General features: G+C 40.1%; 1 protein-coding gene across 1 annotated transcript in view; it reads left to right on the top strand.

Moving 5' to 3' along the window:
* Nucleotides 1-2,433: 2,433 nt before the first annotated feature.
* Nucleotides 2,434-17,538, top strand: part of CNTN2 (contactin 2) — a 159,064-nt gene continuing 143,959 nt past the window's right edge. Inside the window, exon 1 of the mRNA XM_089681118.1 lies at nt 2,434-2,588. The gene's annotated coding sequence lies outside the window, so the exon portion shown is untranslated. The remainder of the gene's footprint in view (nt 2,589-17,538) is intronic.

Raw genomic sequence — 17,538 nt, 5'->3', positions numbered from 1 at the left:
AGATCACCAGGGGAAAGAAAGAAAGCCTTAAAAATAAATTAATGCAGCCATCACATTTAGGAGTAAGCTGCAATAAAATGTTTGCTTTTGGGTTTAATACCACTTTTAAGGCCAGTTCACATACAGAAACGCAGTCCAGATGTACATTTTTGGTGCGTTTGTATGCGTTTTGACATGTTCCAGTACATTTTTTATGCGTTTTTTTACCTGTTCCATTGCGTTTTTTATGCACTCAAGTAAATTTTTCCCCCCTCTCTTTTTCTTCAATTTAAATAGGGACATGTGCATTTTTGATGCATTTTGGTGTGTTCCGGTGCATTTTTGATGCATTTTACCACGTTCCAGTACAGTTCTGTGCAGAAAAAATGCAGCCTGTTCTGCTTTTTTTTTCTGCAATTGGAATGCACTGCAAGCACTGATGTGAACTCTGACATTGACTACCATATCACCTACTTTCTGTGCATTTTGGATGCAGGAAAAAAAGCAACTGAAATGCATGTAGTGCGAACTGGCCCTAAAGGAACATTTCCAGTCAACCTTCTGTTCATCTTTAGGGTCTCATTGTAGCACCTATGTCCTGATTAGCAGTATATCTCCTGATTATAAAAAGATCAGGACTTTTTCAATTCGCACTGAATTTACACTCTGGCCGCACGGGACATATGTGAAACAGCCACAACAGAAAGCAATGTTCCTTCACATGTCATGCGAATTGGATGCACTTCAACGTTGTGTGAACTGGCTTTTAACGATTTCATTTTTTAAAGACTTTACACGGTCATGCAACACTGTACCCATATGACATTTTTATAATTTTTTTTACACAAATAGGGCTTTCTTTTGGTGGTATTTACTAACCACTGGGCATTTTATTTTTTTGTGCTATAAACAAAAAAAGAGCAAAAAATTTGAAAAAAAAAGTTTTTCTTTGCTTCTATTATAAAATTTTGCAAACAGGTAATTTTTCTCCTTCACTGATGTGCATTGATGAGGCTGCACTGACAGGCGGCCCTGCTGGGCATGACTGGTGGCACTGCTGGGCACTGACTGTCGGCACTGCTGGGCAGCACTGATGGGTGGCACTGATGGGGGCACTGATGGGCACAGGTGGGTGGCACTGCTGGGCACAGGTGAGTGGCACTGCTGAGCACAGATGGGTGGCACTGCTGGACACTGAAGGGCACAGGTGGGTGGCACTGATGGGCACAGCTGGGTGGCACTGCTGAGCACAGATGGGTGGCACTGCTGGACACTGATGGGCACAGGTGGGTGGCACTTCTGAGCATAGATGGGTGGCACTGCTGGACACTGATGGGCACAGGTGGGTGGCACTGCTGAACACTGATGGGCACAGGTGGGTGGCACTGATGGGCACAGGTGGGTGGCACTGCTGAACACTGATGGGCACAGGTGGGTGGCACTGCTGGGCGGCACTGTTGGGCACTGATCATCATTGCCGATCTGTTCACTGACAACTGCCGGTTCTCAGCAGTACTTTCCTCACACTGTGACATCGTGAGGAAAGTGTAGCCGATAACTGGCAACTGTATTTACCTGGTGATCTGTTGTGTCATTGGTAAAAGGCCATTGTGATATGCCTTTTACCACATCAGGTGATCAGCTGTGTCCTACGTACACAGCAATCACGGAGATCACTGGGTGCACACCCCTGGGGGCATGCGGGAGGGTGCATTCTGAGAGGATGTCATATGACGCCCTCTCAGAACTGGACAACTGCACTGTAGCTGTCATTTGGGCTATAGCACGGTTGGCAAGTGGTTAATTGAACAGGTTGAAGTTAGAAGCTGATTGGAGTCCAATCCATTCTGCTCAATCCGCAGATCCGATCCATTCTGTGGGGCTCGTCCGAGGGGGTGTCACCAAGTGTTACCGCACCGGGTGACACCAACCCTAGGGACGCCTCTGGTTATCATGCACCTCCAGATTCTGTGTTCCCCAGTTTTAACAATCACCCCTAGTTTGTTTTTGAACCTTGACTGTGCTGCAAATCCAACCATCCAGGGGAAACAGGATCGAGCACCATGGTCAGCACAAAAAAACGGCCTAATTATCCACCGAATGGGTTTGCGGAATACATTAATGATTAGCGTCTTCATTTGAAAAGTTGCTGACTTTGTTAAATACACCTTTGAACAAAAATATCTGCAGAGTACACAGACTGGGACTGAAAAATATTCCATTTTGAATATGACCAACATGCAACATAAAGTAAAAGATAAAGCTTAATTTTTTTATTTTTTTTTTTGCATATAAAAGAGCTGTCACAGTGTGTACATCTGCCAATGTGTCTGTGTTCTGCCCTCACAGGGAGGACTCTGGAGGGAAAGGGAGGGAGGGAGAGTGAGAAATAAGAGACAGTGAGGAAAGGAGAGGGAGATAAGGAGAGAAGGAGAGGAGGAGGAGGAGGAGGAGCGTATACTGATGCAGTCAGCTTGCAGCATCCTGATACACATACATATATATCGCACTGAACCTCCACCCTCCCTCCTTGCTGCAGATTTCTGTGTGTGATGTGAAGAAGAGAAACACAAGTGTTCACCGCTCTGGCACCTGTCATCAGTCTACAGGTACATCTGTGATTATTGCTCCTAAGACATGCTCTCAGCTTGTTACTCTTCCCTTTGTATCATTCAATTTTGCTGTTTGTATATCATTTCTAGACAGTTACAATTTAGGTGATTTTTTTTGCATGTGAAGATCTATGCTTTAAATGAGAAAAGATGTAGAGGAATGCACATTTGTCTCTTCCCTATTGGAGATGAAGATGACTCCCGGCCATATGCCTGGCCTTGCAGTCTCAGGGCCAGGTGTGGCATGCTACATCGGTCAACTGTGTTCGGTTTTGTGCTGCATGGCTTACAGGGTTTACTAAAGTGGCAACTTCAAAGAAGCACTGGAAAGTAGATCTTCCAAAGAGAATTCCTAGATACTCTAGGAGATGTAGTATGCAAGTGTGGTGAGAACATATCAGGAGCTTGAAGTCTGTATCTAAGCAAGAGATCTGCGAATCCCCATACACATTACAATCTTTCTACAATTAACTTTTTATTTACCAAATGTAACAAAAAACATCCTGCCTAATGTATCCAATCTGGCAGGCCCTTGTACTGCATAGTGGTTGGTAGATCTAAAGGAGTTTGTACAATCAGATTATAACATGTGCAGCGAGCTCATCATGGACAAGACTTTAAAGCAGTATTAAACCCAAACCAAAAATGTAATATTTTGCAGCCTACCAGTCATTAGATGTGGTGGCTGCGTTAGTTTTCTTGTTGAGGCTTTTTCCCTCTGTTTTCACTTGGTGATCTGGCCAGTAACACACCTCTTGTATTAGGGTGCCTACACTCTGGATGAAGGAACACATTGTCAGTCTGAGGGGAGGGGAGTGTTAGGTGTACTAGCAGATTTTGGGAAAGGTTTCTTCATGGTAAGAGCTGTGAAAATGTGGAATAGACTCCCTTAAGAGTTGGTTCTGGCCAGCTCCATGGATTGCTTTAAAAAAGGCCTGGATTCTTTCTTAGATACACAGAATATAACTGGATACTAACATTTATAGGTAAAGTTGATCCAGGGAATATCTGATTGCCTCTCGGGGGATCAGGAAGGAAATTTGTTCCCTGCAGGAGCAAATTAGATCATGCTTTGCTGGGTTTTATGCCTTAATCTGGATCATGTAAAATAATCCCAAATGGGAAAAATGTTGCTGTAACTGTTTATAAACTCTTAGCTGGATTTTGGCTCAGAATTGTTAGTGTATTTAAATAGTTACATACATAGTTACATAGTTAGTCTGGCTGAAAAAAGACAAAAGTCCATCTAGTTCAACCCAAAAAAAAAAGAAGTTATAATCCTATACCCACTGTGAGTAAAGGATTATAACTTTTTTTTTAAAGGTTAAACTGGATGGACTTTTGTCTTTTTTCAGCCAGACTAACTATGAAACTATGTATGTAGCTATTTAGACTAACTAACAATTCTGAGCCAAAATGCAGCTAAGAGTTTATAAACAGTTACAACAACAATTTTCCCATTTGGGATTATTTTACATAAATACCTGTATATAAAAGCTGACCATTGTAAGCACCCCTGTTACATAATTAGTCTGGTTGAAAAGACACAAGTCCATTCAGTTCAACCTGCAGGGTTGACCCAATCCCATAACTGCTACATCTGCAGGACAGCTTGTTCTGTTAAAAGAAAAAAAAACAGATTTACTGGCCAGATCATCAGTTGAAACTACAGGAAAGAAAGTCTAAAGAAGAAAACAATGCAGCCACTGCATCTTTTAGATCTACAATCAACTATGCAGTTCAAGTGAGGGTATGGTATCTACTAGGTATTTACTAACTGAATAGATTGCTTAGGTTTGTTTTCATATTATTATTGTAGTATCATTGTTAGTTTTGGTAACACTGAATAAAGCAACACAGAGATTGTACATTCATTTTGTAAAGCGCTGCACAACTGTTGGCGCTATATAAATCCTGTATAATAATAATATAATAATAATTCCGATTATAAAGTGTATAGCCAGGCTTTGAGGTGCAGTGAAAAAAAATCTGAAAGTTACACATAATCTGCAAAGTTTTGCGACAAAAAGTCTGTAGAAGGAATGTAGTACTAGGTGATGGATTTACAGGTCTGTGCTTTCATACTTGCACATGGCATATTTACTTATAGTAAATAGTTTCTTAAAGTGTATATAAACTCTAACAATAGGTTTCTCTTATTTGCTCCCTTCTGGTCAAGTAAATATTCCATCGAACGCGTTTTATTACAAGTGCAAAAAAATTAGCTGATCATCCAGCCTGAATTCTTGTGAGCTAATAGCGTCATGTACTGTTGCTCTGGACTGCTATCAGTTAACATTGTACCCAGCTATCTTTATGGACTACAAAGTACCTCCCCATGTTATGGAGCAGAGAGGGTGGTGTTATGTAGTCCTAGCACACTCATTATCCTAGGGTGACAACGCTGCTCAGTACAGTTTTACCACATGACAGAAAATATGTTATAGGAAAGATTACCCAGTGAAAAATAACGGGAAAAAAGTGTGAAAAAAGTAATGCAGCCATCACATCTAAGGACCAGTAAGCTGCAATATTATTTATTTTTGTTTTTGGATCTAGGTTTGCTTTAAAAACTGAGTTAAATGAGTAGGCCTGTTTGAATCTTAAGAGATTAAAACATTTATGGGAAAGATTTAACAGACATTACGAACAATTATTGAAAGGTTTTTAAAAGGCTAAATCCTAAAGGTAATACCTGTAAGACAGCAAGTCTTCAACTGCAGCTGTAAGGTTCAGAAGTGAATGCAGGTCTTTCCACGGGTCTTATGGAAACGGTGACATGAATGAAATCACAATAAATGAAATTAATAGTCCAATAGTGATCAATATAACATGATCCATGCCTGTTAATGCTAGACCAACTTATCTTGTTCACTACTGCACTGGTATTGTTGTACTGTTGTTCTTTTAACCGTCTGACGCTTTTTCACTGCTCTTCATTTTGTACTGTTGTTATTATCACACTGTCTTTATTGTTTGAACTGTTGTTCTTTTTACTATCCGACTCTTTTGCATAGCTGCTGTTTAGCTGTTTATTTTATATATATATATATATATATATATATATATATATATATATATATATTGCATTATACTTTCTTTATTGTTGTACTGTTATTAATGTTCTTTCAACTGCCTGGCCTCTTTGCACAGCTGTTTAAATTTCTGCATAGCTGCTGTTTAGCTGTTTATTTTGTTTGTATATATATATATATATATATTTTTTTTTTTTATCTATTGCATTGTACTGTTTTTTTTGTTGTACTGTTATTGATGTTCTTTCAACTGCCCTTTTGCATAGCTGCTGTTTAGCTGTTTATTTTGTTTGTGTATATATACTGTGTATATTGTTGCACAGCTGTTTATTTTTTTTTACATTGCTTATTGCCTGGTGTATATGGTGTTATTTCATTTGTCTGGGGAAGAATAAAGCCCCCCTAAAGTGTCAGTGTTTCTGTGTGAAGCACACTTCAGTATAAATGTGGTTTATTTCCTTGCAGCTGCTGCTGCTGGAACCTTGCTGAACCTAGTTTTCAACCTAGAGTTGTGCTCACTGTACTTTCTTGGCAGACTTTTAGTTTTGCTTGCTTGACTCATAATTATTAGATGTGTCCAGCATGTAATGAACTAGAGCAGCGATGTCCAACCAGCAGTTCTGTTGTATGCTTGTCTTAGGGTGCTTCTCTGTTCATAAAAAATACATGAGTATTACTCTATTGTACACATCATTGTTTATTATTGTTGGTATAGTTGGCCCAGCTAATGTTGTCTGACTTGCCTTAGTGCTAGTGATTCATTTACGTTAGCTTACTAAGAGTATCCATATGCCTCTGAAAGTAATAAAAATATAATTGTCAGTTATTGAAAAATATGAAGTTAATATAAATGAATTTCTGCTTCTAAGGACACAGTTGCCGGAGAGGCCATAAAATAGTTATTGCACACTATCACACTCACAAAGAGACAGGGTCTTCTGCATGGCATGGCATCATTGACCATATAAATGTGGTTGACGTTTTTTCTCTTTCAGTGTGTCAGCTCCAGGCATTCTGATTGACATGGATCTGCATTAGTGGATGACATTAATGATGTACATTGTTGGACATTTTTAAGGGGGTGGTATCTGCATGGCCTCTTATTAAAGGGAGTTTCCAGATTACGATACGCACCCTGCCTGGAGACCCCCACAACTACCAAGCCAGGATTGTTAGGAAGAGGACCTTGTCCTCCTCAACATAGTGAAAAGGTGCTTTGCCAGGGTTACCCCTCCCATGTTGAAGGCATAGGTTTTGCATAGCTTGGGTTTTTTTGTCTAATATTAGTTATAGGCTTAGATTTGATTAGCATTTCACTATTAGATTTGCATGCTTTTTTTTGCATGCTAGTTTCCATATTGAAAATGAAGAAGTTACTAAAGTTACAAAAATTCTCATATGACAGAATACAACTTTGGAAGTGATGTAATATATTTTAGTGTAATAGAAACATAGGAAAGTGGTGGCAGAAAAAGACTGAGTGGTCCATCGAGCCTGCCTGTTGTTTGTGTGTGTGTGTGTGTTTTTTGGGGTGGGGTTTTTTGTGTTTTTCTTTTGTTTTTGTTTTTTTTTTTTGTTTGGTTTTGGGTTTTTTTTGTTAACTTTTTTGTTTGAATATAATCTATGCTTGTCCCAAGAATGTTTGAATCTATTTACTGTTGACTGGCTCACTACCTTTGCTGGAAGTTTATTCCAAGCATCAACTACTCTTTCAGTAAAATAGTACTTTCTGATATTATTTGTAACTTTCCTTCAGTTAGTTTAAGGTCATGTCCCCATGTTCTTGACTTTGGTTTCATGTTGAAAATACTGCACTCCTGAACCTTATTCACCCCCTTAATGTATTTTAAGGTTTCTATCATGTCTTCCCTTTCCCTTCTTTCCTCCAGACTGTACATGTTAAGTTCCTGAAGTCGTTCTTGACATGTTTTATCCCCCAGACCTTCTTTTATTTTCGAGCATGCACGGTCTTGGTCATTTTATTTTTTTCTGAAAATTACTGTACTGATTAAATGAAAATCATTCATTTAAGAGAATAATTTATGTGCTTGTCCCTTTGGATAATTTCGCATGAATTGATCAGTGATCGGGTCTTGAAAGCTGCATGCCAATGACCAGATTATTGGACGATCGCTCCAAAAGCAGTAATTGTTGTCTGATTTTCTCATCATTTGTACTAGGCTTAAGGGGGCACTTACTCCTGACCACTGTGCAAAGCTCAAGATTTGCAGTGTATTACAGAGTCCTGACAGTTCTCACCGTTGCACTGTGTACACTATGTAGTTTTGGCTGCTGCACTTTGTATGCTAAAGACCTCTTCACTGTGTACATATAGTGACACTTGTAGCAGTGGCACTATGTACACAGAAAAATCTTGACTGCTGCTCTGTGTACACTACAGAGTCCTGAGCACTGCATTGTATACAATGCAAAGACCTGACTGCTGCATTGTGTACATAACAAAGCCCTGAATTAATTTGTACACTGTGTAGTCCAGACCCCTGTGCTGTGTACACTGCAGTGTCTTGAGTCCTGCACTACAGAATCTGGACTGACCCACCATGTGTAGTACAGAGTCCTGACTACTGCATTGTTTACAATATGCTATACATTTCATAGTCATGTAATCATAAATGTTTAATGAAGTTCCTTTTTATAAGGGAGGCTCAGACAAAGAGTTATTTCTCTTTCTATATTCTGTGTACATACACTCCATTGCCAAAAATATTGGGACACCCCTCCAAATCATTGGATTCAGGTGTTCCAATCACCTCCATGGCCACCGGTGTAAAAAATCAAGCACCTAGGCATGCAGACTGCTTCTACAAACATTTGTGAAAGAATGGGTCACTCTCAGGAGCTCAGTGAATTCAAGCGTGGTACCGTGATAGGTTGCCTCCTGTGTAATAAGTCCATCTGTGAAATTTCCTTGCTATTAAATATTCCACAGCCAACTGTTAGTGGTATTATAACAAAGTGGAAGTAACTGGGAACAACAGCAACTCAGCCACAAAGTGCAATGCAAACATCGGATGCAGTGGTATAAAGAACACTGCAACTGGACTCTAGAGCATTTCTCTGGAGTGACCAATAACGCTTCTCTGCCCGGCAATCTGATGGATATGTCTGGGTTTGGCTGACTGCATTGTGCCAAGTGTAAAGTTTGGTGGAGGGGGGATTTTTGTGTGGGGCTGTTTTTCAGGGGTTGGGCTTGGCCCTTTAGTTCCAACATGACTGCGCACCAGTGCACAAAGAAAGGTCCATAAAGACATGGATGAGCGAGTTTGGGGTGGAGGAACTTGACTGGCCTGCACAAGTCCTGATCTCAACCCAAGAGAACACCTTTGGGATGAATTAGAGCAGACTGCGAGCCAAGCCTTCTCATCCGACATCAGTGCCTGACCTCACAAATGAGCTTCTGGAAGAATGGTCAAACATTCCCATAGACACGCTACTAAACCTTGTGGACAGCCTTCCCAGAAGAGTTGAAGCTGTTGTAGCTGCAAAGGGTGGGGCAATTCATTATTGAACCCTACAGACTAAGACTGGGATGCCATTAAAGTTCATGTGCGTGTAAAGGCAGGCATCCCAATACTTTTGGCACTATAGTGTATGTAAAGCATATGTAATGGAAGAGTTTCATTTTCTTTTAAATGATCCTTTGTCTTGAGCTGCATGTGTGGACTGTGAGTCCATCTCCCATGGCACAGCAATTGGAAGTATTTTGTAGGTAAAAACACTAAAATGTATGTGTGTGGGCAGAGTTTAAAAGCACTTGCTAATGCCTGCATCTACAGGCGAAGGCTACCGACACGTGAAATCAGCATTAAGGCAGCGATTCGACTTAGAAATGAGCACATTTTCTTGCACATACCTGGTTGACTCTCCAGACCTGGGTACAGCTACAGCACAACACTCACTAATGCCTGCACTCACAGGCTGGGCTGCAGTCATGTGAAGTCAGTGCTAAGGTAGCACTCTAACTGTGCAAGAGGAATCTGCTTGCTTCTAAGTTAAAGTGATTGTAAAGGTTATGATTAAAAAAAAAACAAACATGTTGTACCTATGTGCTCTGTGTAATGGTTTTGCACAGAGCAGCCCCAATCCTCTTCTTTTTTGGCCCCCCGCCAGCACTCCTGGCTCTTCCCCCCTGTGAAATGTCTCAAATAGCAATCCTCTTGCTACGGGGCACTCAAGCAGGTTCACTGTAGAACCACGCTCCAGTGAATGGATATTGTCCATTCACACACAGAGCGCAGTTTGCCCCCCCCCCCCCCACTGTCATTGGCTCACTGGCTGTGATTGACAGCAGCGGGAGTCAATGGCTCCTGCTGCCGTGTGAGCCAATGAGGAGAAAGAGAGACCATGAAGAGCTGCAGCTCTCATGCACATCACTGGATTGGGCTCCAGTAAGTATTAGGGGGACTGAAGGGGAAGTTGCTCCCAGAAGGTTATTTACCTTAAAGTGGTTGTAAAGGCTCAAGGTTTTCTACCTTCATTTACATTCTATGCATGAAGGTAAAAAACCTTCTCAGTGTAGCATCCCCCCCAGCCCCCTTAATATTCACCTAAGCCCCATCTCAATCCAGTGATGTGCACTGGAGTCTCTGCTATCCCGGGACTCCCTCTTCTGTCAATCATTGCCTCCCACTACTGTCAATCACAGCCAGTGAGCCAATGAGAAGAGATAGGGGGCGGGGGCGAGCCATGGCTCCGTGTGTGAATGGACACATGGAGCAGCGGGTGCCCCCCTAGGAAGCTGCTTGCTGTGGGGGCACCCAACAAGAGGGAGGGGCCAGGAGAGCCTGCGGGGGACCTGAGAAGAGGAGGCTACAGGCCGCTCTGTGCAAAACCACTGCACACAGCAGGTAAGTATAGGCATGTTTGTTATTTTTTCTTTAAAAAAAAATAAGCCTTTAGAATCACTTTAATGCACAGAATGCATTAAGGTAAAATAATGTTCTGCCTTTAGAACCATTTTCACCCTTTGTGTATGTCTCACCACTCATAACTTCTCCCAATGAATGCAGCAATACCGAATGGGTACTGCAGAGCCTGAACCCTAGTCCACCAGCACAGCCCACATGTCACCTTCCTCTCAGTGACACTACGAGACTTCTCCCTGACACAAGAGATAATTTCTTCACATGTTTTCTTCCTCATTCCCAAGGCCTCTCATTCTCTCTGCTTCTCTTCTATGACATCTCAGGCTGTGTACATGGGATACCCCATGTCTTGATATTGGTCCCCTTATGTGGGGCACTGGTCATTAGGGAGGGGGCTAAGTTTGCAAACCCCCTCACTACCAGGGCCCTCCGTCACCCATGCCATGTCACTATGATGACTGGCTGGTTAAGCACCTGACATTACTCCGGTTGCCCCTAACAATGGCAATATAGCCATTTCTCCTTCCACTGCAGGTTAGATCCTTGTAATGTGTTCACACACAATGTAATGTGTTACATTACCCTAATGTAATGTTCTTTTTCATCTTTACTGCATCTCTTTACGCTTATCTTTAAACTTGTTTATTATTGTGATGTCTGTTACCATTTATGCTGAAAAAGAATAAAGAATTAAATAAATTTTGCTTTACATTCATTTCAAATATATACCTGTAAACTACAGACCAGTCAGTCTAACATCGTTAGTATGTAAACTATTGGAAGGAATAATAAGCAACCATATCCAAGACTTTTTGTTGATGAAAATAGTATCGATAATAGTAACCAACATGGATTTATGAAAGATTGTTCTTTTCAGACAAAGGAAGACCTGTGAACATAATATATTTAGATTTTGCTAGGGCATTTGATAGGGTAACCCACAAACACTTAATTTACAAATTAAGGTCTTATAGCATTGATGATATTGTATGTACCTGGATAGAAAACTGGCTACAAGAACGCATCCAGAGAGTAGTTAATGGCATATTTTCTATTATTAGATATTAATATATTATATTATATATTATTGTATTATTTTTATGGCTCTGTCCTGGGACCAGTTCTGTTTAGATTGTTCATAAACAGTGGTTTGAATGAATAGTTCAATCACAGTGTTTGCTGATGATACAAAGCCAAACAGGTCAATAATTTCCCAACTGGATCTAACAACTTAACAGAAATACCTAGTCAAAAAAGAAGGGCGGGGTAGCTATATGGCAGATGATGCTTAATATCGATAAATGTAAATGCACTTGATAGCTTAAAATATGAGTGCAGGTTACTTCCTAGGGGGAGAACCTCTGGGGAAATTTAGGATGGAAAGGGATCTGGGGATCATTGTTGATCACAGACTCAACAATAGCATGCAATGCCACGAAGCACCTAGCAAGGCTATCTAGACTGTTCATCATGCATTAAAAATGATATTTACTCAAGAGATAAAACTATACTTTTTTCCACTTTACAACACGCTGGGGTTGACTTACAATGAAGAGACTATTGGAGTTGCTGTCTGCAGGTGCAGTTGCTCCACAGTCTAGTAAATGAGGGGAATCTCTGCTTACTTCATCATTCAATCATGTGCAAGCAAAAGTGTTTTGTTTGTAATTTTCCTTGCATGTGATTGGGTATTTTTTTTTTGCAAAGTGAAGCTTTACCTTGTTTACTAAGGAGCAACTGTACTTGCAAAGTGCCCAATCTATTTGAGTAAATCAACCCCACTGATTCAGCCACATCTAGAGTGTGTTGTCCGGTTTTTGCCACTGATCCTCAGGAAGGATGTCCTTCAACTGGAGAGAGCCCTAAGAAGGGCAACAAAACTAATAGGGTGGGCTGAAGGACCTCAATTATGAGGAACAACAACAAACATCAAACGTATTCTCCATGGAGTAGAGGTGCTTAAGTGGGATATGACTGCAATATACAAAACTTTAGTGACTGTATCATTGGGAGAAAACTATTTAAAGTGTTACTAAACCCAGGACCCTGCATTCACTATATCTGGTCTCCCACAGTACACAGAACATGGAAATGCAATTATTTTAGTAAATATTAACTGCTAAATACCTTTTCTCATCAGCAGTTAGAGCAGTCTTGTGACTTCTATTAGTGTCCAGCAGAGTACTGGATAAAGCTTGTAGAAGGAGGGGAGGATCAAAGAAGAGAGGATCAAACAGCCTTCTTACACAATGGGGAGGATTAACCCCTTAGGTTTCATAGTGAAAATAACAAGCAATTAAATTGCTTAAGGGGTTCTTTACTGTTAGAGTGGTAGGGATACAGAACTCCCTTCCACAGATGGTGGTGTCAGCAGGAAGTGTTTATTAAATTAGAAAATGTTTAGATGTGTTTCTTAGTGAACACAATGTACAGGAATATTGAAACTTGCAAGGACATAAATACACACACACACACATATTAAACTGGATGGATTAGTGTCTTTTTTCAACCTTACCAACTATTTAACCAGTAAACTAACTATTAAATATGTAAATCACTAATCAGTATAAGTACGCCAATTTTAATGGTGTAGAATGCCCCATTACATTGATGGTCAGTGTACATTCCCCTGTTATATAGTTGGTTGGTATAGAATCCCATCTTTACTTGATGGCCATTATTTTGTTGGACAGTGTAAATTCACACATCCCACCCCGCCCCGTCTATTATCAGAAGCATTTATACTGACCACCAATGTAAGGGATTACCAGTATTGGGGAATTCTACAAGAACACAAATCAAACGGAGGCATTTAAGCTGACCACCAATCTAAAGGGGGCTTTTTGATTAATTATAAAAATAATGGGTGGATTTGCACTGAACACCAGTGAATAGAGGGTATTTACACTATACCCTGGTCTTCTCTAGCTCTGGAAAATCTGTAGTCCTCTTTTTAAGATGGACATGAAATACTGCACATATTGGTTTTATTCTTTAGGGCATGATGGGGAAATTGCTTACATTTGAATGTGCATGATATAGAAGGTCACCAACTAATCTGAAGTATGTAGGGGGCTATATCTATGAGATGGGAAGGGTGAGGAGGGAAAATTGGTCCCAACTTACTGAATATCATCCTTTAACATAATATGTTCAGACATTACCCAAATTTAATTCCAAACCACACCTTCTAGATCATGTCCTAACATTATGTTTTTATTCCTTCAGTAGGAAACATCACCAAACATGTAAAATTCTTGCTGGGGAAACTCTTGAGAGCTCAGTACTTACATTTGCACACCCTCAGAACAAGGGGCATCCCTAGGGTTGGTATCACCCAGTGCTGTAACACTGGGTGTCACCCCTCCGACAATCCCCGCAGGATGGATCAGATCTGCGGATTGAGCATACTGGATCGGAGTCTGATCCACTATGCTCACCAATCCTCAGATCTGATCTACAGATCCGATCCATCCTGCGGGGATCGTCGGTTTGCAACCTGCAATCTGCGGATTGGGGAGCATAATGGATCGGACTCCAATCCATTACGCTCAATCAGCAGATCCGATCCATCCTGCGGGGATCATCGTAAAGAACGTGTAGAGGGTCCAGTGTCACCCCGTGTGCATGAGAAGTGTGGCAGAGAGTGGTGGGGAATAGGTGGACTTCTGTGGTCGAGCAAGCAGGCCTGACAAGATATCTTTGACCGTCAATGCAGCAAAGCACTGTGTTCTCCCACACTGGATTCTGTTCCTTTTGTCAGCTATTTTTCTGTACTTGCAGTATTTGTACATGGCTAATTATTAAGAAAATGTGTATGTATTGTAGAGATGTACTGAATAAGTTTCTTTTTAATTTTGTCCTGACATACATTTTAGTATGTTAATCAACCAAGCAACTTTCCTTTATAGTCCTTGATGTTGTGCTGTATGATAAAGTGCATTGAATGTTGAATGGTGTAATATATATTATTTTTGCTAAGGGTTATGCTGGAATGACTTTGATGTTGATTGTATTTTATGTGAGTAACAGTAAAGTTGTTTGGGCAATATGCAGCTTTAATGTTCCTTCACAGCCATTAAATGTGACTAGTGGCTCAATCAATGAAAATGTTATTTAAAGTAGGACACTGGACAGTAAACTTCCCCACCCTTTGCCCCTCAGCAAATCTTTAAGTTACTTAAAAAAAATCATAAGTTACACACTGATCCATTTTTCCTTTCTCTTTTGCATTAAAAAAAAAGAAAAATGCATGACCATGTATTCCTATGAAACTCTTAACACTGATCCATTGCGGGTTAAAAATCCTGCTTGCTGTATTGAAGGTGCAGGTTTGCTGCAGTAGAAAAACCAAATCATAAACATGCCTCCCCTTTGAAATCAATAAAAAATGACAAAACGCACCTTTGGTGCGTTTTTGTGCAGTTTTTGAGTCACAATGTCATGTTAAAAACGCACTGCAAACGCAGATCTTTTAACTTACCTAACTGGGTAGTAATGTGACAGACTGGGTCACAAATATTCTTCACTGCAGAGAAGGTGGGTTCATCTTTGAGGGTTCATGTCACTGCCTAGGTGGGACGAGACACTTCTTTTTGGCATCTGAAAGAGGTGAATGGTTAGTGCAGGCATAGTCTGCTGAGTTGGATTACTAGCCCCTACACCCAGAAGCAGCACCTATGAGATACACAAACAGCAGAGTTAGGTGAGTAAAAACACACTTCAGCTGTTTTTTGTTATATATAATAAATCAGTGTGAATGGGCAGGAGAGGGGATTGTGATACTCTGAAATCAGAAATAAAGATCCTTTATCTCAAAAAAACTATGACATTGCAATGATTGCATGCTGTTAAAACATGTAATAACTGTTCTTAATATGTTAATATTTTTTAATAAAATGTTGCTTTAACCCTTTTGCTGCCAGAGCCGTTTTTGCATTTTTTGCACACATGCCTAAAAAATCATTTTATGCCTGAAGATTACATAAACCCCCAAACATTATATATTTTCTGATGCAGACACCCTAAAGAATAAAATAGTGGTAGTTCCAATTTTACATGTCACATGATTTTATCGCAAAGGTCTAGGAAACACAAAATTTCAGTTAAAAATACACTAAATTTAATTTTAGGGCACACAAATGCAATAAATTACCACATTTGTTGGTAAAATATAAAAGATGAAGTTGCAAGTAAATAGATACCCAACATGTCAAACCTTAAATTTGAGTGCGTCCTTGAAATGGGAACAAACTTCAGTATATATATATATATATATATATATATTTTCCATAGACGATAAATTAAAAGCCCCCTATAGGTCATCTGTTTAGTGTTACGGAGGAGGTCTGGTGCCAGAAATACTGATCTCACTCTGATGTGCTCGGCAATATATAACATGTGTATCGCAATCTGCGTTTTCATGCGTAGGCGCCCCGACACCTTCATAATTTCATTTTCTTAGCATATTTTAAAACTTTTTTTCATCACATAGGGGACCTAAAGTCCCCTATGCAATGTTTTTTAGGTGATAGGTTCTCTTTAATGAGACATTCAGGGTGTAAAAAACTCTGGATGTCTCCCCTGTGGTTCACTGAATGTAATGCAATGCACATCACATTGCATTACATTGTTCCCGGGTATACTGGCTGGGAAAACCGAGAGGTGGACCTGGAAGTGACATCGAACACGTTGCTTTCCGGGTCAGAAATAAGGAGGGGAGGAGAGCGGATGTGTACCCACTCTGTTCTTTCCCCTGTACCTGCTGATGTTTTAAATGTATTACAGATGCAGCCTTATATCCTGTTAAACTGTTTTCTTTACTCTGCCTTGTGCTCTGTTTTAAAGAGAAATTATTAGGAAGAATCTACATAAAATAGTGTAAAGGAGTAAAATACAGAACTCCCATGTGCACATATTCAGCACTATATGGTATTAGCAGAAAAAGAGTTAAAGCCTATGTGCAGCAAAAATCAGCAGAAGGGATATAACTTACTGTACATCCAGTAGGACTGGTCCCTAGTGCTGATTTCTCTTAATTTAGTGAAAATCTTTCTCCATCCATTCCACACACTAAACCTGCTACTGTAATCTTCTGGTACGGTTAGTATAACTATGGGGCTGTCACAGGCTCTCATCAAGGGAGCCTGATTATGCCCACCCATTCTGCCCATCTGCTCAATGAGTGAAACGGAAAATCGAGGGGGTGAAGCTATGAGTCGTCTGACCATCTCCCATTCTTAGATTGTGTTCCATTCATAAAAGTATGTATGGCTTTTATGAATGGGAGCAACTGGGTTTATAGAGTTGGCATAGTCAGGCTTTCTTGATTAGAACCTGTGACAGCCCCTTGGTCATGTTAACTCCTGCTGCACTGGAAGAATTTGGTAGTTGGGTTGGTGGCATGGGAACAGGATGGAGAACGATTCTCACTAATAGAAGAGGAATCAGCACAAGAGATTTTTCTGTTTATGATTTTAGCTGCATCTAGACTTTAAATTATGTCTGTTAATGGAGCATTGATTGGAATGCACTAGCATGCTTTTTGAAAACTTTTTGAAAACTCAGATCTCCTCTTCAGACATAGTCTAACACAGAAACTAAAATTTATTTATCATACCAGTCACTCTAAGACAAAATAATGTTACATTTCTTTGTGTAAAATACATAATAAATTACAGCAGAAATATTGATTAGGTTAATCTTCCAAAACAGGTACATACCTATCTGTATTCACACTTTTTGAGAGGAAATTAAACTGAAACCAGTGGCATAAGGAAAGCATACATTGTTGGCATCTAACTGAATTCCAAAGAGCTCCAGCTCCCTGGCTCCTTCAGGGTTGACATCAATCATAATTGAACATAAAACGTCTGTCTCTGTTCAAACCACATTGTATTAAATTTTTTTCAAACCGGCTATTAGTATAGTGACCCTATAATTCAATGCTGTAGTCACAGCTGAAAAAAAAAAGCCTTGCCCCAACCCGTCCTGCATAAGGCAATACACAGACTAAAGGAATCAATA

This window comes from Staurois parvus, unplaced genomic scaffold, assembly GCF_062004578.1.
Source record: "Staurois parvus isolate SC_StPar_1 unplaced genomic scaffold, SC_StPar_1.0 ptg000261l, whole genome shotgun sequence".
Classification (NCBI taxonomy): domain Eukaryota; kingdom Metazoa; phylum Chordata; class Amphibia; order Anura; family Ranidae; genus Staurois; species Staurois parvus.
Note: the sequence above shows the minus strand (reverse complement) of the source record. Positions and strands in the feature narration are given on the sequence as shown.